The 27,911-nt window shown below is 44.2% G+C and overlaps 2 protein-coding genes and 3 non-coding genes across 8 annotated transcripts in view; 2 read left to right on the plus strand and 3 right to left on the minus strand.

The window, feature by feature from the left end:
- rpl36a (ribosomal protein L36A) overlaps positions 1 to 27,911 on the minus strand; it is a 135,705-nt gene that overhangs the window by 80,803 nt on the left and 26,991 nt on the right. The window lies entirely within an intron of this gene.
- The window catches only part of LOC125712497 (dystrophin-related protein 2-like), an 89,211-nt gene that overhangs the window by 50,985 nt on the left and 10,315 nt on the right, over positions 1 to 27,911 (minus strand). The gene's annotated exons all lie outside the window — the stretch shown is intronic.
- Positions 12,949 to 13,020, plus strand: trnac-gca (transfer RNA cysteine (anticodon GCA)). Its single transcript has one exon. It is a non-coding gene; the product is annotated as a tRNA-Cys (tRNA).
- trnan-guu (transfer RNA asparagine (anticodon GUU)) lies at positions 14,027 to 14,100 on the minus strand. The gene has a single exon. It is a non-coding gene; the product is annotated as a tRNA-Asn (tRNA).
- Positions 14,214 to 14,286, plus strand: trnak-cuu (transfer RNA lysine (anticodon CUU)). Its single transcript has one exon. It is a non-coding gene; the product is annotated as a tRNA-Lys (tRNA).

Raw genomic sequence — 27,911 nt, forward strand, 5'->3', positions numbered from 1 at the left:
GAGCAGCGCTTCGTGACTTAAGGGTAAGGGCGGAATAGGAGCAGCGCTTCGTGACTTACTGTAAGGGTAAGGGCGGAATAGGAGCAGCGCTTCGTGACTTAAGGGTAAGGGCGGAATAGGAGCAGCGCTTCGTGACTGAAGGGTAAGGGCGGAATAGGACCAGCGCTTTGTAACTTAAGGGTAAGGGCGGAATAGGAGCAGTGCTTTGTAACTTAAGGGTAAGGGCGGAATAGGAGCAGCGCTTTGTAACTTAAGGGTAAGGGTGGAATAGGAGCAGCACTTCGTGAGTTAAGGGTAAGGGCGGAATAGGAGCAGCGTTTCGTGACTTAAGGGTAAGGGCGGAATAGGAGCAGCTCTTCGTGACTTAAGAGTAAGGGCGGAATAGGAGCAGCGCTTTGTGACTTACTGTAAGGGTAAGGGCGGAATAGGAGCAGCGCTTCGTGACTTAAGGGTAAGGGCGGAATAGGAGCAGCGCTTCGTGACTTACTGTAAGGGTAAGGGCGGAATAGTAGCAGCGCTTCGTGACTTAAGGGTAAGGGCGGAATAGGAGCAGCGCTTCGTGACTGAAGGGTAAGGGCGGAATAGGACCAGCGCTTTGTAACTTAAGGGTAAGGGCGGAATAGGAGCAGTGCTTTGTAACTTAAGGGTAAGGGCGGAATAGGAGCAGCGCTTTGTAACTTAAGGGTAAGGGTGGAATAGGAGCAGCACTTCGTGAGTTAAGGGTAAGGGCGGAATAGGAGCAGCGCTTTGTAACTTAAGGGTAAGGGCGGAATAGGAGCAGCGCTTCGTGACTTAAGGGTAAGGGCGGAATAGGAGCAGCGCTTCGTGACTGAAGGGTAAGGGCGGAATAGGACCAGCGCTTCGTGACTTAAGGGTAAGGGCGGAATAGGAGCAGTGCTTCGTGACTTACTCTAAGGGTAAGGGCGGAATAGGAGCAGATCTTCGTGACTTAAGGGTAAGGGCGGAATAGGAGCAGCGCTTCGTGACTTAAGGGTAAGGGCGGAATAGGAGCAGCGCTTCGTGACTTAAGGGTAAGGGCGGAATAGGAGCAGCTCTTCGTGACTTAAGGGTAAGGGCGGAATAGGAGCAGCGCTTCGTGACTTAAGGGTAAGGGCGGAATAGGAGCAGCGCTTCGTGACTTACTGTAAGGGTAAGGGCGGAATAGGAGCAGCGCTTCGTGACTTAAGGGTAAGGGCGGAATAGGAGCAGCGCTTCGTGACTGAAGGGTAAGGGCGGAATAGGACCAGCGCTTTGTAACTTAAGGGTAAGGGCGGAATAGGAGCAGTGCTTTGTAACTTAAGGGTAAGGGCGGAATAGGAGCAGCACTTTGTAACTTAAGGGTAAGGGTGGAATAGGAGCAGCACTTCGTGAGTTAAGGGTAAGGGCGGAATAGGAGCAGCATTTCGTGACTTAAGGGTAAGGGCGGAATAGGAGCAGCTCTTCGTGACTTAAGAGTAAGGGCGGAATAGGAGCAGCGCTTTGTGACTTACTGTAAGGGTAAGGGCGGAATAGGAGCAGCGCTTCGTGACTTAAGGGTAAGGGCGGAATAGGAGCAGCGCTTCGTGACTTACTGTAAGGGTAAGGGCGGAATAGTAGCAGCGCTTCGTGACTTAAGGGTAAGGGCGGAATAGGAGCAGCGCTTCGTGACTGAAGGGTAAGGGCGGAATAGGACCAGCGCTTTGTAACTTAAGGGTAAGGGCGGAATAGGAGCAGTGCTTTGTAACTTAAGGGTAAGGGCGGAATAGGAGCAGCGCTTTGTAACTTAAGGGTAAGGGTGGAATAGGAGCAGCACTTCGTGAGTTAAGGGTAAGGGCGGAATAGGAGCAGCGCTTTGTAACTTAAGGGTAAGGGCGGAATAGGAGCAGCGCTTCGTGACTTAAGGGTAAGGGCGGAATAGGAGCAGCGCTTCGTGACTGAAGGGTAAGGGCGGAATAGGAGCAGCGCTTCGTGACTTAAGGGTAAGGGCGGAATAGGAGCAGCGTTTCGTGACTTAAGGGTAAGGGCGGAATAGGAGCAGCGCTTCGTGACTTACTGTAAGGGTAAGGGCGGAATAGGAGCAGCGCTTCGTGACTTAAGGGTAAGGGCGGAATAGGAGCAGCTCTTCGTGACTTAAGGGTAAGGGCGGAATAGGAGCAGCGCTTCGTGACTTAAGGGTAAGGGCGGAATAGGAGCAGCGCTTCGTGACTGAAGGGTAAGGGCGGAATAGGACCAGCGCTTTGTAACTTAAGGGTAAGGGCGGAATAGGAGCAGTGCTTTGTAACTTAAGGGTAAGGGCGGAATAGGAGCAGCGCTTTGTAACTTAAGGGTAAGGGTGGAATAGGAGCAGCACTTCGTGAGTTAAGGGTAAGGGCGGAATAGGAGCAGCGTTTCGTGACTTAAGGGTAAGGGCGGAATAGGAGCAGCTCTTCGTGACTTAAGAGTAAGGGCGGAATAGGAGCAGCGTTTCGTGACTTAAGGGTAAGGGCGGAATAGGAGCAGCTCTTCGTGACTTAAGAGTAAGGGCGGAATAGGAGCAGCGCTTTGTGACTTACTGTAAGGGTAAGGGCGGAATAGGAGCAGCGCTTCGTGACTTAAGGGTAAGGGCGGAATAGGAGCAGTGCTTCGTGACTTACTCTAAGGGTAAGGGCGGAATAGGAGCAGATCTTCGTGACTTAAGGGTAAGGGCGGAATAGGAGCAGCGCTTCGTGACTTAAGGGTAAGGGCGGAATAGGAGCAGCGCTTCGTGACTTACTGTAAGGGTAAGGGCGGAATAGGAGCAGCGCTTCGTGACTTAAGGGTAAGGGCGGAATAGGAGCACCGCGATGTGACATAAGGGTAAGGGCGGAATAGGAGCAGCGCTTCGTAACTTAAGGGTAAGGGCGGAATAGGAGCAGCGCTTCGTGACTTAAGGGTAAGGGCGGAATAGGAGCAGCGCTTCGTGACTTAATGGTAATGGCGGAATAGGAGCAGCGCTTCGTGACTTACTGTAAGGGTAAGGGCGGAATAAGAGCAGCACTTCGTGACTTAAGGGTAAGGGCGGAATAGGAGCAGCGCTTCGTGACTTAAGGGTAAGGGCGGAATAGGAGCAGCGCTTCGTGACTGAAGGGTAAGGGCGGAATAGGAGCAGCGCTTCGTGACTTAAGGGTAAGGGCGGAATAGGAGCAGCGTTTCGTGACTTAAGGGTAAGGGCGGAATAGGAGCAGCGCTTCGTGACTTACTGTAAGGGTAAGGGCGGAATAGGAGCAGTGCTTCGTGACTTAAGGGTAAGGGCGGAATAGGAGCAGCTCTTCGTGACTTAAGGGTAAGGGCGGAATAGGAGCAGCGCTTCGTGACTTAAGGGTAAGGGCGGAATAGGAGCAGCGCTTCGTGACTTAAGAGTAAGGGCGGAATAGGAGCAGCGCTTCGTGACTTAAGGGTAAGGGCGGAATAGGAGCAGCTCTTCGTGACTTAAGAGTAAGGGCGGAATAGGAGCAGCGCTTTGTGACTTACTGTAAGGGTAAGGGCGGAATAGGAGCAGCGCTTCGTGACTTAAGGGTAAGGGCGGAATAGGAGCAGTGCTTCGTGACTTACTCTAAGGGTAAGGGCGGAATAGGAGTAGCGCTTCGTGACTTAAGGGTAAGGGCGGAATAGGAGCAGCGCTTCGTGACTTACTCTAAGGGTAAGGGCGGAATAGGAGCAGCGCTTCGTGACTTAAGGGTAAGAGCGGAATAGGAGCAGCGCTTCGTGACTTACTGTAAGGGTAAGGGCGGAATAGGAGCAGCGCTTCGTGACTTACTGTAAGGGTAAGGGCGGAATAGGAGCAGCGCTTCGTGACTTAAGGGTAAGGCCGGAATAGGAGCAGCGCTTCGTGACTTACTGTAAGGGTAAGGGCGGAATAGGAGCAGCGCTTCGTGACTTAAGACTAAGGGCGGAATAGGAGCAGCTCTTCGTGACTTAAGGGTAAGGCCGGAATAGGAGCAGCGCTTCGTGACTTACTGTAAGGGTAAGGGCGGAATAGGAGCAGCGCTTCGTGACTTAAGACTAAGGGCGGAATAGGAGCAGCGCGTCGTGACTTAAGGGTAAGGGCGGAATAGGAGCAGGTCTTCGTGACTTAAGGGTAAGGCCGGAATAGGAGCAGCGCTTCGTGACTTAAGGGTAAGGGCGGAATAGGAGCAGGTCTTCGTGACTTACTGTAAGGGTAAGGGCGGAATAGGAGCAGGTCTTCGTGACTTAAGGGTAACCAACAAATATAAAGTGCAGTAAGTGAGTAAAGGCTTCTCTAAATAGCTAAACTGGCTAACCCTTACAACAGCAGCAGTAGGGGCACTGCTGCAGTGCAGAGCCTTTCCCTGTCCACATCAGACGCCCTGAAGGTACTGCCTTCCACATCTGACCCTTTTGTATATTGTTTTCTTTGTTAATAACCTTCGTCCCTCAAAGGGATGTGTGCTCTCAGGCCCCCATTCCTGCCGTACCATATAGCCATGAAATTCTGTTATTATGATCTTTTGGGATAGTAATGTTACTTCTAGCAAAGTCAATTGTTAGTCCCAAGTCACAGCAGTTTCCTGTTTACTGTGGTGTCCAGTGCAGCAGAGCTCCGGGATGGATGCAATGCACCGATTCCACATTTACACATGGAAAACCCTTTAAAAAAAATTTCAAAACACTTTTAATGTATGAATGCAAGAATCATGAAGATGAAAAGTATTTAAATATTTTTCAAAAATAGAACTTTGTAATATGAATGGTTTAAAATTTTGAGCTCCATTTTTTGCAAAGGTTCATAAAAGCATGTGTTTCCATCCATCCATCCATCCATCCATCCATCACTGTAACCGCTTAATCCTAATTGGGGTCACGGGGGGGACTGGAGCCTATCCCAGGAACAATGGGCTCAGACAGGAACCAACCCTGGGCAGCCGCCAACACACTGCAGGGCAAACACTCACACAGCATGTGTTTCCTTTTGTATCAATTAATAGAAAAACATTCAGGATCATTTACATTATGAGTAATTTAGCTCAAGCTTTATAACTTGAGGTGTTTAAACATTTATGCTCAGCATCAGAGGTGGAGAGTCCAGGTCCAGAGAGTAAAAGTCCACACCAAGATTTTCTTTTAACCAACCAGTATCGTACTCTGTGACTGTGACTCTTGATACTCAACAGGTTGGTCGAGACAAAATCTTAGTCTGGACTTTTACTCTCTGGACCTGAACCCACCTCTGCTCAGGATCTGTAGCTTAAACTTGCCTATTATCATTATTGTACTGGAAGTGTACTTCGTAAAATTGCTTCATTGCCAATTGAGAGGCCCGTCTGAGCTGTAACTGATGACTGGTCTGCATTTACGGCTCTTGGAACAAAACACTTAGACTTTTTAGCCACTGATAACCAAATATGCATTTACAGATTTTCTACGCATTAACACATTTATGCAAAGATTCTTTTACAGGTTTACGAATTTGATTATGCACGTGGATTGCGAATGCACATTTACTGATTCCTGTACACATTTGCAAATCTCAGTATGCATTTACAAATTCTTTTACACATTTAGTTTACACACACATGGATTGAGATCCAGTCACACAACTTTCCATACACATTTGCAAATAATTATGCTACAATATAACAGCTCGAAAGCATCTCACTCCTGTCGCTAGTGATTTGCATTGGTCACCAGTTTCATTCCGCATTCAGTGCAAAGTGCTTCTCACTATTTATTATTGTTGTTGATAAAGTAATGCTTCCAAAAAAACCTTGTATAATATATGACCTTAATTTATCCAAACTTCTGCTATATAATGCTGTTGTTACCATGGTTTTCCATCCCCCACTCCAGCAAAACCAGAACAAATATGCATAATGTTGTGGCTATATTTCGCCCACAAATCGTAGGACTCACCACTGACAGAATGACGGCTTTATTTGTACATCTGGGTGAAGTCAGGTTTAGTGAAATAGCTGGGAAAACAGAAGACATCAGTCTCAGCTTCATGACCAGAAGGGCCACAACTGGGCGTGAAGCTGGACATCGGAGTTTGGAGGGGGTGGTCTGGGGCAGAGAGGAAAAACATAACCAGTTTTCTGTGGTCACTTGCCCCCCCAAGATCATGGTAAGTGTGTGCACAATCTCACACAAACACACACACACAGATGTTCACAATCACACACTGTGGACAATTCAGAGACCCAAACGCATTATCTTTTTGGAATATGGGAGGAATCTGCAACGCCAGAGGAAAAGCTGTCAAAACATGGGAGGGGGGGGGCAGGTTGCAAAATACCCACACACTGAGAAATTGGGATGAGAATCAAACTCGCAAGCCTGGAAATATGAGGCTGCAGAGTAGCATCTATTGCTGCCTCCTTCTGCATGCAAAGTTTATTTATGTAACAGGCGCAGGTTCCATAATAATCATCTTTATATAATTCCTTACTTTAAATACCTGTCTCTTGCCCATGACTGCACAATATTTTCAGTATGTAAAATTAAATAAATAACTGACTTTTCTATTTTAATGGTTCATACAAATATTTCAATTTAACTTTAATCAAGAGTGTAGCCGATAAAACATAATTCCCTTTTTAATTAGGGCAAACGTTTCATATTTTGACTGTTGAATTATATTCTTATCTTTTTTTGCTGTACGTTCCATTAATCAGCATTCCAAGTGTGAGAGGCTGGTCCCCTGAGAAAGAATTTTCAAAATGTTTTATGGTATCTTATATTCTAAATATAAAGTTACGGGCACCAATACATCTTTGGGATTGTTTTTTCATTGCTGACAAAAAGCAGAAACTGAATATGTGTTCATGCTGAAAATGTCATGCACATTTGTAATCTACATTGAATAACAGATGCATGGATCTAAGAGCATGGAACCTAAAACAATAGCCACAGATCACATTCTTTTTTTTTGACCCATTCTTCCTTACAGATCTGCTTCAGTCCAGTCAACCATTAAGATGTCTTCTGCGATTGTCTCATGATGTCATTCCACCAAAGCTGTGTTGCGCTAAGGTCTCGCCTCTGACTGGGCCACTCCGGAAGGCAGATGTTATTTCTGACCAATTCTGTCGTAGGATCACTTTGAAGTTTAAGATGATTGTCCTGCTGTATCATCCAGCTTCTGCTGAGCTTCAGCTGGTGGACATGTTGCTCCTTCCTCTGTACTTCACCAATGGCATGATGCATTCAAACAGGTCCTTCTTACAAAAATGTAATACTGCACGTTCCTCCAGAACAATTCAATGTCATGTCCATCAGTCAGTGAGACATATTTCCAGTAAGATTGTGGAGCGAGAGGGTGGTGCTTGGCAAACTTCAGCTGCACAAACAGCTTTTATTTCTTTGTTTGCAGAGCAGCGGCTTCTCCATGGTCTCCTACCATGGACTCTTCAGTGTTATGCGAATGGTCATCTCCTGAACAGAGATGGTTCCAGTGATTCCTTCAGAGTCTACTGTGTGGTTCTTTTAGGTCTTACTGAGCATTCTGCACTGTTCCATCAAACTCACCTTGGCCAGGAGTCCCCTTCTAGAGGGCAGCCCCACTACTAAACTGTCTCCATTTATGAACAGTTAATTTAACTAATGACTGATGAATATTTATGACTATGCAAGTCGAAAGTTCTTGATTACAGGTCTTCAAAGATTTTGGCGAGGCATTCTTCACATCACTAGATGTTTCTTGTCAATAGCAAACTCAAAATATTTGAGTGTTTTGTTTTTGAGTGTCAAAGTACAGTAGGCCAATCCCAGACCCCTAGTCTCATTTCATTGATGGGACTCCAGCTTGACCATGTCATGGCTCCATTTACCTTTTGTTGAAGTCATTAGTCTAGCTATTCACACACAAGCATTCAGTATGTAGAGGAACGGCACAATCATTTGTGCGATATCAGTTAAAAGAGACTGTTTTTTCATTGTGGTCCCTTAGATGAAGATCAGACTACATACTTTTCATGCCACTGGATATTCATGTATTTTTTAGTACGTGGGCGAATTCAATTACTGTGTAATTTCTCTCCTGAAAACATATCATGCTGTTAAGCCGTTCATCCTTTCATATGGTGATACTATGTGCATCAAAACAAAAATAACACTGTCTGTGAAAGTCCATATGGAAGAGACTTTTTAAAAAATAAAATATGATTCAGCGACAAACGCACTGCACTCCTAGAGATGGGAACGGGACAGTCGAAGTCCTAAGAGGAACTGCGAAAGCAGAGCTCATTAAAAGCTGTGTCAGGTGGGCACATACTTCAGCATGTGGCCGCCCCCTCCCTTCCTGCCTGTCTTTCTGCTTTTCACTCTCACTGTGAAAGACGACCACATAAACAGTACTTTTAAACTATCATCCTTGATTTCCACTTCATCATGCTGCACAAAGTAGCAGTTCATTCAAGTATATCATCGTAATCAATGTCTGATGATGCTTTTTTATTGAATGCATCCATAATGCATTCATAGAACATTCATAAGCAGCACGTAAGTATACCTTAACAAACATGTTATACGATTAAAATGCTTGTTATGACCATATAATGTTTATTATTAATCTCTATTAAAGCTGCTAAGGTATTTTAGGATGTTAAGCTGTAATTATATGCTGCTTATGAATGTTCTATGAATGCATTATGAAAGTGCACTGAATATTCTACTACTGCACTTCTCAGGGACTGTACCAGTAAAACAGTAATGACATTTTGATGGAAGTATATACTGTACATACGCTTTTAAAATGCTTTTTGGTAATTATAACGTGGCACCAAGAATATGGAAGAATGCTGCTTGCATACTTATTTAAGGAAAACAAACTGAAACCAACAAAACTGACTCTTCTAACTAGAGGCTTTTGAGTCCCCATTGTAGCCTTACAGATTTTGTCGCCCCAGGAAAAATTGGTGAAAATGATTAATTTGGAAGTGGCTCTGTGTTCACAAGATCCCTGACTTTCCCCAGAGGGGACCAGTGGCAGACAGAGTAAGAGTGACGGGGGGAGGTGCAGAGAAGCCATGGGGGGGCATGCACACCTTTAATTACCCCCAGTAACCTTTCGAAATTGTAACTGCCAGCATATCAGTCAAAGACTCACAGTACCAGGCAAAACTACGACGACAGCTAATGATGAAATATAACGCATGACAGTCAGGGATGTCAAATTATAAATCACTTAAGCACCAAAAGCCCCATTGTCGCTGACCTGTACAGGAAACATGTGGTATTTAACATTTCAGGGGTGGGGGGTCTTCAACAAACACGAGACAAAAGAACAACCTAGATCTTTTCTGGATCTGCCTATCCTCATCATGAATGTACACCATGACAGCTGAGATGACTGACTAAAATTCTGTTTTGACCACGGAGATGCTGCTGTCTGATGCTCTTCCATAAACCAGCTTTGAGCTTCAGAGGACCACACAGAGCACCAAACATTTTGCTGTAAGTAGCCACCTCAAGCAGCCGGAAGGGAGACGTCCCACTTGGTGAAGACATGTGACTCCAGCATGAAATTTCAAGACATCAGTCCTCTTCAAGAAAAGATCTAAGTAGAGTATGAGTGCAAGCAGGAGCCCCATTCTGCAAGCGGAACTACACAGTTCCACTCTGCCATCTTTCATTACTGAGAATAAGCCCACCCACTATGTTTCCAGCAGGAGGGCAGATAATCTGCTTGAATCAGGTGGATATAACATTTTAAGTAACACAACTTGTGTTTTTCATTGATATTCCTTACAGGCAACTTTTCTCAATAAGAAGCTTGGTCATCCATTGGTGGAAGGGAAAAGTTAAGATTTATTCATAGAATTTGTCAGCGAAAAATAAAGGAAAATCACCACATTCCAAGCTTGATTTCAAATCCAATCAAATCAAAAAACTTTATTTGTCCCTGAGGGGCAATTTAACAATTTGAGAGGCAATTTCCAGCCAAAGCTCATGTGTCTGCTCATGATTCAGATTCCCAAAGGCTGGTGAGAGATTTCTAACTTGCTATGAAACACTGCGGGGTTTGTAAGCTGACTGCCTTTACATTCTAAGTCAGCATCCCACATATATGTCGCATTATGTCGACTTTGGTCTGCTGCGTTAAAGGTGACTAATTGCTTTAATAATATGACAGGAGTCTTTTGGCTCCTCATAAAAATTGGTGGGTTTTTTCCTGCCACATCACTAGCTTTGCATCAGCTGCATAAATGACAAACCTAGAAAATCCACCCATTCATCCGTTTTCCAAACCGCTTATCCTACTGGGTCGCGGGAACCTAGAAAATAAACTGCTCAATCAAACAAATATCTGCATTAATCACTCAATTTAGCCCCCAGAAGAGCCCCAGACTCAGACTAAACAAATCAAAATGCTTCTACTGAGCATATAAAACTAATTATTCAGGATGTTTGGACTGTGCACTGTGTACTAAACAGCACAGCTTGGCTCTTTCCATCATTATGAGCCTTTCTTAAGAATCCATTTGCCCAGCAACACATTTCACCCTGTGTAGGTCTTTATTTAGAGTCTCCTGGGATAGAAGCTCACACTCCAAACCAGTAAGTCAGTGTTTCTCGAAGCTGGGAGTGAGCAAAAACACACGACGTCCCAGGCTCCCCGAGGACCTGGCTGGAAAACACGGCTATAGATTACAAACAATTAAGGTACAACGAGTGAAATATGAGAACATTTCATGTGGATGATCAGATACAAATAAACAATGAAACAACACAGTAAAGAGTCTATGATTTTACCGTAGAATTCGATAGTTAGAAGCTTTACAAAGTATTTTGTCGAGGATGTTTGCGCATGTGCTTCAGTTAATCCATCCATCCATCCATTTTCCAAACCGCTTATCCTACTGGGTTGCGGGGGCTTCAGTTAATGTTTAAGTTAAGTCTCTGGCAGGGTTGTCTCAGCTAATAAAAACATTAAAAGGGAACTTACTGTATATATAAACTGAGTGATCATATAGTGGGCTAAGAAAAAAACTGTGTAGATATATTTACATTTGATCAAAGTAACATACACATAAGACAGTAGGGTCAGCCAGTCACTGGAGGAATTGGGGTAAAAGGTCTCGCTCAAGGGAAGTCATACTGCCAGCCTTCAGATCACAGGCACAGAGAGATAATCCACAGAGCTACTCACCGCCCCATATGCACATGCTACATCCATATTACACCTAAAGAAGTTAGTATATCATGCTTTGCTATATTGCTACTATCTCATATTCGGAATCTATCTATCTATCTATCTATCTATCTATCTATCTATCTATCTATCTATCTATCTATCTATCTAACTATCTATCTATTGAGGTGACGCTGTGGTATGGTGTGTGGAATTACAGGCACTGAACGGACAGCCCCGGGGTCCTATTAATAGGGAGTGTTTTTGAAAATCAAGAACTTCCTGTGTGATGAAGTTTAATGATAATAGTAGGTACAGGCAAACAGCCATGGAGACTCAATAGCATAAGACTTCAGCAAAAAAAAGAAAAAATATATAATTCTTGGGTCTGGCAGCTGGAAAACTAGTGACTGTGCATCCAATATATGTATATATCTTTAAGTGAGGGTACATAGTCATCATTAAAAAGTTATGGCATCTCATGACACAGTCAGCTGAACGGGGTATATTTGGATGTGATGGATAGAGGGTGGGAAATGAAACGATGTTCCTGTGAGATGATTCACATGGCTTGGGTGACTCATAGACGGGGTGCAGGTACCAGGCGAGGTTACGGTGCTGAAACGAGGCGGACTGGCAGAACGGTGATGATGTGCCCTAACCTCTATCCCGTAATGGAATCCTGGATCGTGGGTGTGTTTCATCAGATGCCTAACATGCATGTGATATAGCCTGCTGTAGAGCTTTCATGTTTGTCTTGGGTACAGGACGATGGAAAGAGGTAAGTGCAGTGCAGGAATCGGCAGCCTGGTGCTGATGGATGAAGAGAAGGAAGAAGCAGGTGAGAATTCATCAGAGTCCAATGAGAGAAGTCAGCATTTTGCCCTTATTTTGGCTCTAAAAGTTAATCGGATACAAAGGAAAATCTCCAGCCCACCGCAACACTGCGTACATGCCAAAAGTCAGGATGGAAAGTCGTAAGTGCAAAGGCAGTAATTACACCAGCTTTGGAGAAGCAGGAGGTAGAACCAGTGTTGGATATTTCAGGTCCAGACGCTACAAATCCAGACCAAGATATTGTCTCTACCAGCCAGTTGAACATAAACAGTCACAGTCACACAGTACTGTGTGGTAGTACTGTGTGGTAGTACTGTGTGGTAGTACTGTGTGGTAGTACACAGGTTGGTAGAAACAAAATCTACAGTAAGTCTGGATTTGTAACTTCTGGACCTGAAATTCCCAGCGCTGTGTAGGACATAGCTAAGTAGCTCAGGGAATATGAGTGCATGGATATTAATGTCCCTGTGCCTGGAGTATCGGCGTTTTATTCCTGAGTACCTGTGGATGGATGGAAACATTTTATAAAGAAAGATGATTAAGCAAATAATTTAAAAATGAAGACTGGTTCAAAGTCCTTTTGACAGACTGAGTGAAAAGGTCGGATCAAATTACAAATAAGATTAGTACTAAAGCATTACCATTAACCCCGGAGAGCCCCAGTGCAGCAGGGAGTGCGGACAACACCATGACTTACTTCTAAGGGACGACATTTCAGGCCATTTAGACACACACCTTTTTTTGAAAACCTGATTAGAAAAGCTGAAATTTTGAATAAAAAAAAGAAAGCATTTCCAAAATCATATTTCGTTAATCTAATCTGAGTAGCTAATTAGAGATTTTAATTTATATAGGAACTTGAATAAACACATACATGCATGTATGTGGGCACAAGCACAAAGTCCAGTTTAAAGGAGAAGTTGCTTTTTTCTTGACTGGGTTACAGCTTAATGCTGCACAAAGAGTAGCCACAGAGTGTGTCAAAGTGGCTTGTGTTTCCACCTCATCTCCTTTGCTCTGCCTGCGGGGGTATAGCTCAGTGGTAGAGCATTTGACTGCAGATCAAGAGGTCCTAGGTTCAAATCCTGGTGCCCCCTGCGCTGGTTCTCCTGAGTGCCATTCAGGCTGTGCTTCTTGCTGCCAGTATGGCGTTCCTTGCTGGTCCCCTTTGCTTGATGTGAGTGCTGGCAACGTGAAAGAGTGCCAGAGTCTTCCCCCCCAGCACGGTGCACCAAAAGGTGCTACTGGGGACCCATCCGGCGCTATGAAATCTCCCCTCGACGTGCTACACCCCAGCTACGACACGCCCAGAAAGCATTCCGTCTGCGATGCTGTAGAAGTGCATAGCGCTGTGTTTTTTGTGCCATGTATACCACACGCAAATTTGTTGTTGTTTCCTTCTGAGATCATCCAAGCTTATCTTATACAATCAGTTCTTTTTGTTGCGAGAGAAACGCTGCGTTTGTTTTTCTCTTGGAACTCGGAAATTCCGAGTTGAGTGACATCACGTCCGACAATCACCCGTCCGTGCTACCACAACTTGGAACAAACATGGCTGCCTCCATGAACACGCTGCTGTGTGTTGTTGCGTTATATTTTAGCAGTTTTGGAGTAAGATTATTTTTTCCGAGAGACAAACAATCAAGAAAGACAAACTAGTCAAAGCACGTTATAAGCTTTCTAAAATATTTTAGTAGATTCACAGCAATATTCGTTTTTCGAGAGGCAAACTACAAACAAACCAAAGAGACTAACAAGTCTGGTAAAAATCTGATATTGCATGCTAGGATACTGTTCATGGTCACGATATAGTATTCTCTAAATCGAACACGTGCAATTACATTTATAGCTAATAATACATTTCACAAAATAAAAAATTTTAAAGATTTATAAAATAGAATTACTGTTGAGTGTGAAAAGCGCCATGTTGAAATTAAAAGAAAATTACGTCCGACATCAACGTCATAAGAGAGGCATGTTTACAACAGGAAGTGACGTTTTTCATGAGGTTTCGAGACTTTTTCATCCGAGTTGAAGACAAAGAAGCGAACACACTACAAAGTGAGACTCATGGAGAGATCATCCACTCCAAATCAGACACGCCGTCCCCAGGGGGGTTTGAACCACCAACCTCTCGGTTAACAGCCGAGCGCGCTAACCGATTGCGCCACGGAGACAGCGAGTACATAAGCACAGCTGTGCTTTATGGGGTTCGGAGTCAGAAGGCACTTCTCAGAGAAGAACCGGTTCAGAAAGTTGCCGGTCCAGAGGCCCCGACATCTGTGTGTTGGCCCGGCTAGCTCAGTCGGTAGAGCATGAGACTCTTAATCTCAGGGTCGTGGGTTCGAGCCCCACGCTGGGTGCTGCCTTCGCCTAAGTGCTGTGTAGCACTCGTATGCTACAGGGCCAGATCTAGGTTCGAAGGCAGTGGTAAAACTAAGGGATTAAACCAAAGACTAAAGATACAAAAACAGCACTTTAATAGGGAGCAGAAATCAAGAAAACAAATTTCACAAGGAATAATAAGTACATATATAACCAAGGATATATATAACTGACTAAAACCAGGGTGATCTACTACCAACGATCTTTTGGGTTGGAAGCATCAATGCAGTGAGGTTTCTTTTCTTTTTCCAAAGTTCGACCCAAACTGTTGCTGAGATAACTACTCCGTCCTTCCTGCTCCAGCAGTTCTCCAGCAGCGCTTCTTACTCGCTGCCCAGCACATGGCAGACGAACACACTGCTTTTGGTGACAGTCACCCTCAGACTGTGACATCACCTGGACCAGGTGTAACACACATAAGCGCCAGGGCAGTGCCGGTAGCAGGGAGGTTCGAACAGGGACACTGCAGCATCACGCTGGATTTTACCATAACCTTGTCCGAGCATAACAGACAGAGGATTAGGGTTTTCTCTTCTTCACTCGTAGCTGCGAGCACCTTCACATCCTCAGCTGACAGTACAGATCTTTTAAAGTTAAGACAGACTCTACTGTCAAACAACAGAAAGTGTTTTAATGCATAATGTTTAGCCCATGATTGCGCATGCAGGTGTTACAGCAGAATGTAACGGGACACAGGCAGGGGACACAGGTGGGGCACAGAGGCAGGGGACACAGGCGGGGGACACAGGCAGGGGACACATGCAGGGGACACAGGCGGGGGACACAGGCAGGGGACACATGCAGGGGACACAGGCGGGGGACACAGGCAGGGGACACATGCAGGGGACACAGGCGGGGAACACAGGCAGGGGACACATGCAGGGGACACAGGCGGGGGACACAGGCAGGGGACACATGCAGGGGACACAGGCGGGGGACACAGGCAGGGGACACAGGCGGGGGACACATGCAGGGGACACAGGCGGGGGACACAGGCAGGGGACACATGCAGGGGACACAGGCGGGGGACACAGGTGGGGGACACAGGCAGGGGACACAGGCGGGGGACACAGGCAGGGGACACAGGTGGAGGACACAGGCGGGGGACACAGGCGGAAGTTCAGCAAACTTGGAGACGGGATAAAAGCAACTGGGTGCCCACTGCTAACAAGGCTTAACTGGTGATATACTGGGGAGTTGGTGCAGGTTGACAGGGGGACTGTCCCAGCTGCCCTTCATATGAGCTGATCTTAAGCGTCACAAGGACTCTATTAATGATAAACTGCTGCTGGGTCATGGATGAGACTGCAGTAATTAGTGGGATGTCATTAATCTCGAAACAGACAGTCAGATACCTTCATTGCACTTAAATACTGGGAAAAGTGCAGAGGCACAATCTTACCCTAAGCAAAAGCCTCTGTTCTTCTATGTCATGTAAATACGACAGGCGTCTCTTGTTTATGCCACAGCTGAATGCTCTACTTTTCAGCCTCAAGAAAATCCCTGCAGTGAGGGATGGTGGGAAATAAACAGGCAAGTAAAACACATCTGGACGGTTCCCAAGTAAATCAGACAGAAAGTGCAGAGTGGAGCTAAACTAAATTCTAAATTTGAACTAAATTTGAGTTCAAAAAGAGAGCAGCAGACTATTATGCGCAGATGTCATTCAGTATTACAGAAAGAGGAAACGCATTACTGTATACATCATTTGCAGCAAGGGACTTAGAAATGCCTTAATTCTTCTTTCAAAGAAACTATTACTGCGTAATCGGGCATTTATTATTATCTATAATCATATCTGGAAACCAAAAAAAAAAATACTTGGAAGGGTATAAAAGAAGAGAGACCCCTGTGTGCCGCAGAGATCCTGTTAGGGGTGATGGAATCAAAGGTTTCACAGCCAGGTGGAAATAGACGGGGAGCAGCGGCTGGGGCTGCTAACCAGGAAGGCGGAGGGATGACTGCCTGTCAGCCACTCATTCGCCAATGACGAGTGACAGTTTTACTTTTCTTTAGGACTAAAATAGCTACAGTCCATATATGTAACGTTACGGAAAAACCTGAAAATTGTATGCAAACTGTATTTTGTGCTGCACAAGTAAGGAAATGTTCTCTTTTAAACTCCAAAAACAATCCTTGGGACAATATTTATTAGGACGTTAGCAAGCCAGTCATGACTCTTAGTTAAATATATGTAAGAACAGTAACAATAAGGGCATGCATCTGTAGCAATCTCCTGAACTTCCTTGATTGAATGTGTCCTGATAAACAGTCACCTTAAAACCTTACATATATACAAAACCACCAAAAGAAGCAATATAAAATGTATATATGTATCTGCTAAATATCATTGTAAAGAATAAGCTTCCAGACAGACATGGCAGACATCCTACTGAAGCCAGGTTATACACTTCAGAAAACTCAGAGTGTAATTCATTACCCATGGTGTCGTACATTTTGCACTAAAGGCAGCAGAGCTCAGGAGGCCTGAATGAAACACAGGGATTTACTGCTGAAGAAAAGACATCAAACACACAGACCTCTATGTCCACTCTGGCAATACACAAAGGAAATAAGTAATGTCATCGTTTGTGTTCCTAGTGTTTGTTACAATGACACATTTCTATAATAAAATACTTTTCACGTCATAGTGGTTCTAAGCAGGATAAGCAGGGAAGATGGATGGATGGATGGATGGATCATAGCAGTTTCAATGAAGAAATTGTGGAGTACAAACAGTAAATATCATAGGGTGATCCTTGCCTAGTGCCCCAGTGCACTCTGGGAAAGGCACCTGGCCCACAAAGCAATTAAATGTTTCTATGATAAAAATTTGCACAGTTTTTTTTACTTTAAAATTTCTGTTTCATCCTGCGGGCAGCATAGCAGACTGCAGAGGATTAAGCAATTTATAACTGGTACCAACAGCCAGCACCCATTTCTAGTGGGTCCTCAATCATCTGAACTTAAATTTTATAGAGGTCTAGAAAAATTCATATATTAATTCAGGTTACATGCCTTTCTTATTCAATAGCCTTTGTTTCGAATTTGAGAATTTCTGAAAGAAGCTGTTTGAAAATGAATCAAGGACTTTTATAAAACAATAATTAAATGTAAGGTGATAATCATCTTAGTAAGGAGTCTGAACACTGTAGTCTGAAATGTAGTTACATTGTATCCTAACAATAATGGTCCATTTTAATTTTATAACCGATTCAGCTATATGTATTCCAAATTTGAATTGAAAATATAAAATTTCCACTGATGCCTGTCAATGCATCGCAATTTTGAATGACCAGGTTAGGCCCTTCACATTGAAAACAAAACAACAACAAAAAACAGTGCTTGGCTGATTACAGTTAATTAATTACAGCGGAAGAAGGCAGGTAATAACAGCTAGTTTCAAAGACAGCTACTGTATTTATTCACATTATGTGTGAGCTACATTTTCATATCCTTCATACTGGGTGGTTTTCATTCTTCATCTGTTTTAGAAAATGTACCTGTCTTCATTAGCAAGCTAACTCGTTTCCGTCATCACCATTTTGATAAATGATATAGAATTGCAACTCGACAGGTTCATTCCACTATCTATGCCTACACATCAGGTCAGAAAGTCATTCTGTTACTCCTGTGCTTTTCTGGTCCCTTATAACAGCACAATTGCACTGCACTGCACTGAATGTTATAGCCTTTTAAACCGATCAAACCACCACAGTCTGAACTTCTAACCTTCAGGTTATCCTTTTACATTTCCCAGCTAATCCATTTTTTTTTTATCCGCAGCACAAACAAAGTTACTTCTTTACCCAGCCATCCAGCTCTTATCTGGCATCTATAAATGTAGAGAAGACCTTCATCTGTCAGCTAGAAGTACAGAGATGACCTTCATCTGGCAGCTAGCAGTGCAGAGATGACCTTCATCTGGCAGCATTTTTGCGGAGCAACATTTACCACCAACCAAGAAATTAGTCTGTCCATTTGTCTCAATCTAAGAGTTTGATTGAAGCCTATTGAACAACACGTGGCAGCTGAGAGAGACGCTTGACGGTGAGAAGTGTGGCGCTGAGCTCTGAGAGATCCTGACGGGCCCTTTTTCTTCATCCAAGACAAAAAGCTCCACGGTGCTGCACCACAGCAATCACATCAGTAAAAGGGCCGCAAAATTTAATTCCGGATATTAAAGCACTAAGGGTTCAGGAAAAAAAGAGCTTAAATCCATTGATTTTCAAGGAGAAAAGAAAACAGCTCCCCAGAGGTGAGGTTGCAGACCATAAATAAGAGTAACTACTCACTGTGGTAGAGTGGAGTAAATGAGGCAGAAACAGTGATGTTTCCAAGAGGTGAGGTCCAAGCTATCCTTTCAGTTGCTTATCTAATTTTAGTGAAACACTCTATTATGGCGTAATACCTGCTAGTGTGCCGCTTATGGCATAATGGCATTTATGGCATAATACCCGCTAGTGTGGCGCTTATGGCATAATGGCATTTATGTTGTAATACCCGCTAGTGTGGCGCTTATGGCATAATGGCATTTATGGTGTAATACCCGCTAGTGTGGTGCTTATGGCATAATGGCATTTATGGCATAATACCCGCTAGTGTGGCGCTTATGGCATAATGGCATTTATGGCATAATACCCGCTAGTGTGGTGCTTATGGCACAATGGCATTTATGGCGTAATACCCGCTAGTGTGCCGCTTATGGCACAATGGCATATATGGCATAATACCCGCTAGTGTGGCGCTTATGGCACAATGGCATTTATGGCGTAATACCCGCTAGTGTGGCGCTTATGGCACAATGGCATTTATGGCGTAATACCCGCTAGTGTGCCGCTTATGGCACAATGGCATTTATGGCGTAATACCCGCTAGTGTGCCGCTTATGGCATAATGGCATTTATGGCATAATACCCGCTAGTGTGGCGCTTATGGCACAATGGCATTTATGGTGTAATACCTGCTAGTGTGCCGCTTATGGCATAATGGCATTTATGGCATAATACCCGCTAGTGTGGCGCTTATGGCACAATGGCATTTATGGCGTAATACCTGCTAGTGTGCCGCTTATGGCATAATGGCATTTATGGCATAATACCCGCTAGTGTGGCGCTTATGGCATAATGGCATTTATGGCTTAATACCCGCTAGTGTGGCGCTTATGGCACAATGGCATTTATGGCGTAATACCCGCTAGTGTGGCGCTTATGGCATAATGGCATTTATGGCATAATACCCGCTAGTGTGGCACTTATGGCATAATGGCATTTATGGCGTAATACCTGCTAGTGTGGCGCTTATGGAATAATGGCATTTATGGCATAATACCCGCTAACGTGGCACTTATGGCATAATGGCATTAATGGCATAATACCCGCTAACGTGGCACTTATGGCATAATGGCATTTATGGCATAATACCCGCTAGTGTGGCACTTATGGCATAATGGCATTTATGGCGTAATACCTGCTAGTGTGGCGCTTATGGAATAATGGCATTTATGGCATAATACCCGCTAACGTGGCACTTATGGCATAATGGCATTTATGGCTTAATACCCGCTAGTGTGGCGCTTATGGCATAATAGCATTAATGGCATAATACCCGCTAACGTGGCACTTATGGCATAATGGCATTTAACAGCTCCCCAGAGGTGAGGTTGCAGACCATAAATAAGAGTAACTACTCACTGTGGTAGAGTGGAGTAAATGAGGCAGAAACAGTGATGTTTCCAAGAGGTGAGGTCCAAGCTATCCTTTCAGTTGCTTATCTAATTTTAGTGAAACACTCTATTATGGCGTAATACCCGCTAGTGTGGCACTTATGGCATAATGGCATTTATGGCATAATACCCGCTAGTGTGGCACTTACAGTGGTGCTTATGGCATAATGGCATTTATCGCGTAATACCCGCTACAGTGGCACTTATGCCATCATACCCGCTAGCGTGGCACTTATGCCGTCATACCTGCTAGCGTGGTACTTATGGCGTAATGCTATCATTGCACATAAGCAGAATTACTTCATAATCAGTCAGCTTTGTAAAAGGGTGAAAACACTACATGCCGTTAGATGATGATAAATGTGTCACCTGTCAACATCCATCCATCCATCCATCCATTTTCCAAGCCACTTATCCTACTGGGTCGCGGGGGGTCCGGAGCCTATCCCAGAAGCAATGGGCACGAGGCAGGGAATAACCCAGGATGGGGGGCCAGCCCATCACAGGGCACACTCACACACCATTCACTCACACATACCCAGAGGTGGGAGGCAACAGTGCTAACCACTGCACCAATCTAACTTGAATTAATTAACAGTCATATGTTGAGTTAAATTATTCCATAAATAAAATAAAAATGACTTAAGCATATTTTAAGTAATACAATAAAAAAATTAAAAGAATTTTTACTATTTTCCTAACATTTACTGATATCTAGTTGGATGGCTAGATGATCACTGCTTTGCTTCCCATCCCTCTCCTCAGGGGCACCTCAGCCGTTCCATGTCATCATTAAATTTCTCCACAAATTGACTTAATCAAAGAACTTGATTAGTTCATTAACTTCATGAGGTATCGATTAGCCAAACAAAGGGTGTTAGTTTTGGAGTCCATTATCTGCATGGATACGTTGGATGTTAACTACAAACAGAGAGGCATTGATACGAGTAAGCAGCTGGGGCTGTAGGAACCTAAATCGACACGTTAAATAAACAGACCTCTGCATTTAAACAACTAAGCTGTGTTTCCCCCCCCTTGGTAACACTTTGTCCTACAACCTTGCTATCAGGACCAGCTCCTGTCCCTCCCTGCCCTTCGTGTCTCTTCCCCGTTTGGCCAGCAGCTGTTGCCGTTCATCCTTTGCTCCACCATGTCTCTTGTCCCTCATCCCCAGTTTTGAGCCGAATCCCCCACCTTAAGGACTTCATTCCCCATTCATGGGTTTGAGGCTGGCTAATAATCAGCCTGAGCTCTTTCTTTGTGTTTGAGTTTCTGTTCCCCAGTGTTTCCTGTTATAGGTTTGCCCTTCTTGTGTTCTGTTCAGGTTTTATGTTGTACTATGTAGTATTTTCCCGTGTTTCCTTAGTTCTGTGTTCATTAGCGTTAGTTGCTTCACCTGTGTCTGGTTGCCCAGCGCCCTTGTTGATTGGCTGTTTTGAGGATTCACACATGCCCTTTGTTAGTCCTGGTTATAAGTGCATTTAATGCCTGCCTTTGTTCATTTCCCTAATTGGCTCATTGCCCATGTTACTGTGTGTTGTCCCTCTACTTGGTTTGACTGTTTCCTGCTCCCTTTGTTGCTTGACTTCCCAAGCTTGTTGATTTGTGGTTCCCTGTTAGTTATTTTCCCCATTTAGTTCTGGTTCCTTTCTTGTTTCTGTTAATTAATAAATCGCTTGTCTCTTGAGCCGCTAAGTGGATCATCACCTTCCCCCCCCCCCCCCCATGCCACGCCGTAACACTTGCTTACAGCTACATCCATCTGAGCATAACTGTCTTTGGCAGCCTAAGACTTTTGCACAGAACTGAATATAATAAATGTTTTCTTGTTATGCATTTGAATCCATACATATATATAATACAACTGCATTTTTAATGGCGTCGTGCAGCTTCAAGACTTTATAACATTTGGAAACATTTCTTTGTTTTCTTTTTACTCCTCACTGTGTGCTTAAATCCGGCTGATCACTTTATGATCAGTTGCTTAAATCCGGCTGATCACTTTATGATCAGTTGCTTAAATCCGGCTGATCACTTTCGCCAGCTATTAACTATGAGGCCAGTTTATTAAGCTCGTATTCCTGTCATGGTCTCCCAGCCTCTTCAGCTTCCTGTTCCTCGTAGGTTTCTCTGTGCCAAATAAAAAGTGACAGCTTGACAATATTGCTGCCTTTAAACTTTAATGATATAGAAAAATGAGATGGATACCGGCAGTAAATCGTGTCTCTCGTGATACTTGGATTTCAGCAAGTGTTGTTGTAATGGAGATTTAAAAATAATTAATTTAATCAGAGATTCTGAATCCAGTGACTTGTATTCCACTAAGCGAAGCCGGCCTTACAGCATAATCTTATTATTCAGCATAAGCTTTAATCCAAAGTGTGTTATACACAGTGCCTTACAGATCCCCATTTATGCAGCTCGACATTCGGGATAAGTACCTCACTCAAGTAAAGTTAAAATGCATTCAGTGCTGGGAATGGATACAGAACCTACCGGCACGCTGCTGCTAACCTCATCCTTCTGTCAATATCCTGTGATGTCAGGTTAGACTTTCGGAAAGAGCAGGGACACAGGATGTTAGAAGGTCAAAGGCAAATCCTTTGGAATTTCAAAGTAATTTAATCTAAAATGGGGAGGCTTGGTGGCACAGTCGTTAGAAATGTGGCCTCGCACCTCTGGGACCAGGGCTCAAGTTTCTTTCCTGCCTCCATGTGTGTGGAGTTTGCATGCTCTCCCTGCATCGCTGTGGGGTTTCCACCAGGTTCTGCAGTTCCCCCCTCTCCACAATGCAAACCCATGCTAAGGCAAATTGGAACTACCAAATTGCCCATAAACTAAACTAAAGATACAATAACTCTTGTAATTTGCTTGGTTATGTTTAGGGCTGGGTAGAGGTCAACGTTCTCATAGTTAGCATTAGCATTCTTCCTACAGAAATGAATGAGCGGTCCCCATAAAGATATGTTTACCCGACAATGAGTGTGTGTATGTGTATGTGTGCATGCATGCATGACCTGTGATGGGTTGGTACCCCATCCTGGGCTGTTCCCTGTTTTGCACCCATAGGCTCCCAACCCCCTGTGGACCTGAATACACTAAGTGGTTGGATGGATGAATTAAACATAAAAGTGATCAATAAATAACAGTCCAAATGGTATCACCTAATGCATAATATTAAAATTCACATGTTTATTTCTGGGCTGTTGTTGTAGTTTAGTTCATTTCCAGACATCTTGATATTTATTGATAGTTATTATGTTGATAATTTAACGATAAAGATTAACATAAGCCATAAGTAAACAACCAAGGAATAGAATAAATTATTTTCTATTCATAATAGTTTCATAGGTTTTAACAAATGCATTGGCTTTTTTGAAATTCATTTTTAACTAAGTATTTACCATTATTTTGACAAAACTCTGTGGGGTTTGCATGTTCTCCCGTGTCCTGTGGGGTTTGCATGTTCTCCCTGTGTCCTGTGGGGTTTGTATGTTCTCCCTATGTCATGTGGGGGTTTGCATGTTCTCCCGTGTCCTGTGGGGTTTGCATGTTCTCCCGTGTCCTGTGGGGTTTGCATGTTATCCCTGTGTCCTGTAGGGTTCGTATGTTCTCCCTATGTTATGTGGGGGTTTGCATGTTCTCCCGTGTCCTGTAGGGTTTGTATGTTCTCCCTACTTTATGTGGGGTTTGTATGTTCTCCCCGTGTCCTGTGGGGTTTGCATGTTCTCCCGTGTCCTGTGGGGTTTGCATGTTCTCCCTATGTTATGTGGGGGTTTGTATGTTCTCCCCATGTCCTGTGGGGTTTACATGTTCTCCCCGTGTCCTGTGGGGTTTGTATGTTCTCCCTATGTTATGTGGGGTTTGTATGTTCCTCCCATGTTGTGTAGGGTTCGTATGTTCTCCCTATGTTATGTGGGGGTTTGCATGTTCTCCCGTGTCCTGTAGGGTTTGTATGTTCTCCCTACTTTATGTGGGGTTTGTATGTTCTCCCCAGGTCCTGTGGGGTTTGTATGTTCTCCCTATGTTATGTGGGGTTTGTATGTTCCTCCCATGTTGTGTAGGGTTCGTATGTTCTCCCTATGTTATGTGGGGGTTTGTATGTTCTCCCGTGACCTGTTGGGTTTGTATGTTCTCCCATGTCCTGTGGGATTTGCATGTTCTTCCTGTGTCCTTTGGGGTTTGTATGTTCTCCCCAGGTCCTGTGGGATTTGCATGTTCTCCCTGTGTCCTGTGGGGTTTGTATGTTCTCCCCGTGTTGTGTGGGGTTTGTATGTTCTCCGTATGTTATGTGGGCGTTTGCATGTTCTCCTAGTGCCCTGTGGGTTTCTCCCTGCAGTCTAAAGACATCTAGTTAGACTAACTAGTGTCTCCTAATTACCTATAATTACCCATAGCATATGGTTGTGCTTTGGATGACTGGTTAGAAGATGGATTGAACTGCTATTTAATTATCATTTATTCTTTGTTGAGGAAGCAGTTACTGAATTCATATTGCTTCTTTATTTCTGTCATAACTCACGTGTGTCATTATGTTTACCAGCAGAAGTTCTTTGGCTAAAAAACAGGATGTAAACCCTGAATAAGGACATGCCAAACGTCTTCTCTGAAAGACAGACTAATCCGCAAGCAGACTCACCGGTTATCACCATGTGGTCTTTTGCTTACTGCAGACTTTTGTATTATGGGCCTGGTACGTGTCACTGACACTTTGATGCAGACATATCCTGGGATGCAGGTTCAGCTTCAAAAAGCCACATGCCCCAATTCTATCAGTCAACCCCTTACCAAGTCCCATCAGATTAGTAATAATGAATAATTCCCCAGTCAGTCACAGGAAAACTACAGCTTGGGTTTATTTTTTTTTTTTCCTACTTTCTAAAGTGAGAAAAGTTTATATTAAGTCTCCATCAAACTGAGGACTCTGACACCCAGGCATTGAGTTTTCATCCGCCAGCATGTTCAGATGTGAGACGTTTCAGTGTTGAAGCTTTTTCAGCTTCAGCAGGAGAAACACTGCATGTGACAGTAAGGAAGAAAGGCCTAAGCAAAGGGTCAACAAACAGAAAGGAGGTGAGAGAAGATGCCAGAAGCAGTCACAGGAAACCAAGAGAGCTACATCCATGTCTGCATGCCGCTGCTGCTTTCCAAGCAGTGCTATGTAACCACTGAACATGTTACCAGGGAGATTGGTTTATACATGGAGCTTGACGCAATGAAATATCAAATACCTCCCTAAGTGTACCTCCCCTTCTCTGCTGAGACAGATAGTTGCCCAGAAACAATATCCATCCATTGTCTATACCCACGTGTCCTATGCAGGGTCGCAGGGGTGCACAGCCTATCCCGGAAGCTATGGGCACAAGGCAGGGAACATACCTAGGATGGGGCTCCAACCCGTGGCTGGGCACTCACATGCTAACAGACAATTTGCTTAGCGTAGGTCGAACAGCAGAGTTGTACCTTGGTCAGCCCATTGCTGGGCACATACTGTACATCTTCATAGTCTAAAGCCAAATTGGATACGTATTTTAAATCAAAGGCTAACAGCCAGTACTTATCTCACAACAGTTCAGTAACTAATAACACGAATAGTTCTATCTCTTGTGTTTGCTTTGACTGCAGACCTTAGCTGTTATCACAGAGCGCTCCTCTAGCTACGACTATTCATTAAATCCTGTTGGCAGTGCCAAGCTCTAGACGCTGCGAGCCGACGGGAGGCACAGTAACTGCACTGTGGTGGATCTGGGTGAGCATTTGCTGTTCTGTGGTGATTGATTGCAGAAGCTCCATGCTCACAGATCAGCTGTTTAATGAAACACAGCCAACCCTGATTGGATTATCTGTCTTGTTAGGGTTTCGTACAGTCTGCTGGGTGGATGCAAAACATATGCTACAAACCAGCAGGGAAAAGCACGAAATAAGGCGATTTTTACAGTTTTTTAGAGATGATTTTCAGTGTTCTTGGCGTGTCTTCATGTTTTACTTCAGTACATCCAGTTTCACTTCAGTCCTTCTTAAGGGGCCTTCTCCCCATTTTAACTAATTACTCAGTTACTCAGGCAAGGCATGTGTAGCTCATCTCCCAGAGAAGCCTAAGGCAGATGCTACCATCAAACCCTGGCACCTCCTTCAGACCCACCATCGGTTGACGGCTCTGCTCTGTTCACCTGTGTGTCCAAAATGCACCATCGCGGAAGTCAGCTGACACGAATCCAGATGACCAATCACCTTTAGCGCTGGTGCCAAGTACACTTCCACGTTTTCCTAAATTTTGCTCTTTATGAACAATCTATGGCTCACAAATAAGCCCAATAATGGTTCAGCACTCAGACATCCTTTTGACAGTTGCCACTGTTTTCCACACTGAAGTTACCCAGTAAGACCATCTTTCCTGCACCCACTTACACATTCCCATGTTGCAAAGACACAAACATTTTCATTATGAGGACTCCAAAGGCCCTGCCCTTTTCTAACCCATCCTCAGTCGTCACCACAGTGGTGAGCTTCTATGCCTCTAAAGTCAGGCTTCTGTGTGGCCCCATGAAGAGCCTGCAGCAGCATCCCCCAATTCTGCTCCCCCAGGGCCAGTCTGCACCAAATGTGATTAAATTCATTTATTTCCACTTGTCTCATATAAATGAACCCAGAAGTTCTGGTGCTGATCTCTAGAAAACGTCAGAAAGATGCCTTCTTGGATTCCGAACTAATTTAACACTGCAGAGAGTTGCATTAAGACTATTACAGTGTCTGGAAGATGTCCCTGTAGCTCAGGGAGGTAGATACTAGAAAAAAGCAGCCATCCAAGGACAACACCGGGGCGGCAGGCGAGGGCTGGGCTTGGCTGGAGCGCCTCAGCACCCGGCGTTGTCATAATCACTCAAAGCTGCAAACACTAAGCAGCTCGAGTACCAGGGAGACGGAGCACGAAGACGAGGACGGGGAAAGCGCCGCAGAATTATCATCAGAGGGAGATTTGCTGTGCGACAGACTAGGCCTTGATCTGAGACTTTGCCATTTTTGGCTAGTGTTTTGATTTCGACGTATTTCGTTGTTCCCCAGTTATTGATATTATACCATTCCTGAGGTTTTGATTTATAGAATTTTAGGGCCGGTTTTTATTTGCGTCTCCTCCTGCTCCACACTCACCACCAGTTAACTAGGATACAAGCCGGCTAACTGCGCATCTCTGATTCCCAACAACAGTGCTGCCAGCTAGGCTTGTGTTTAACTGAATTGACCTCGTTTGTCTTAAAGGACGACCTGAGAAACAGCTTTAAAAAGTATAGACTACTTAATTGTCATTCCCTGTTACTGCTGGACCCATCAGAGCATAAAAAAGCATGCCTGTACAACGTGAAGACACGATTCTTATCTTCTGAGGTCGGTGGGGATACTGACTCAAGAGTACAACACGGAAGGTTTAGCATCTGCTGGTTACACATCCCTCAATTAAAGGCTCATCCCTTCATTCCTTTAATATACACATTTTTTTATACATTTGCGCCTGCTGTTCCATGTAACCAATACACATCATCTTCAGAATTCACTAAGAAAAACAGGAAAATGTCTTTAAAATTACTATCTTGAATTCAAAGCAACTCTGAGGACAAGAAGGTTCAACCCACAACACAACTGAAACATGACCGAGCGATCATAATCATCCTTAGAAAATCCAACAACCCTCTCACAGTTTTCCATTCTTCTCTAAATAGAAAAAATCATAATGCCAATGAACCCACTTTAAGCTCATTGCTTCATTAATAAATAGACTGGGTAAAGAATAGGTATAATCTCTGATAACAACAGAACACATGAATGAAACAAAATATTAAATAAAGCAATTATTGAAGTTCAACTTGTCGGCTTTCACCTGGA

This window comes from Brienomyrus brachyistius, chromosome 18 (genome assembly GCF_023856365.1).
Source record: "Brienomyrus brachyistius isolate T26 chromosome 18, BBRACH_0.4, whole genome shotgun sequence".
Lineage (NCBI taxonomy): Eukaryota > Metazoa > Chordata > Actinopteri > Osteoglossiformes > Mormyridae > Brienomyrus > Brienomyrus brachyistius.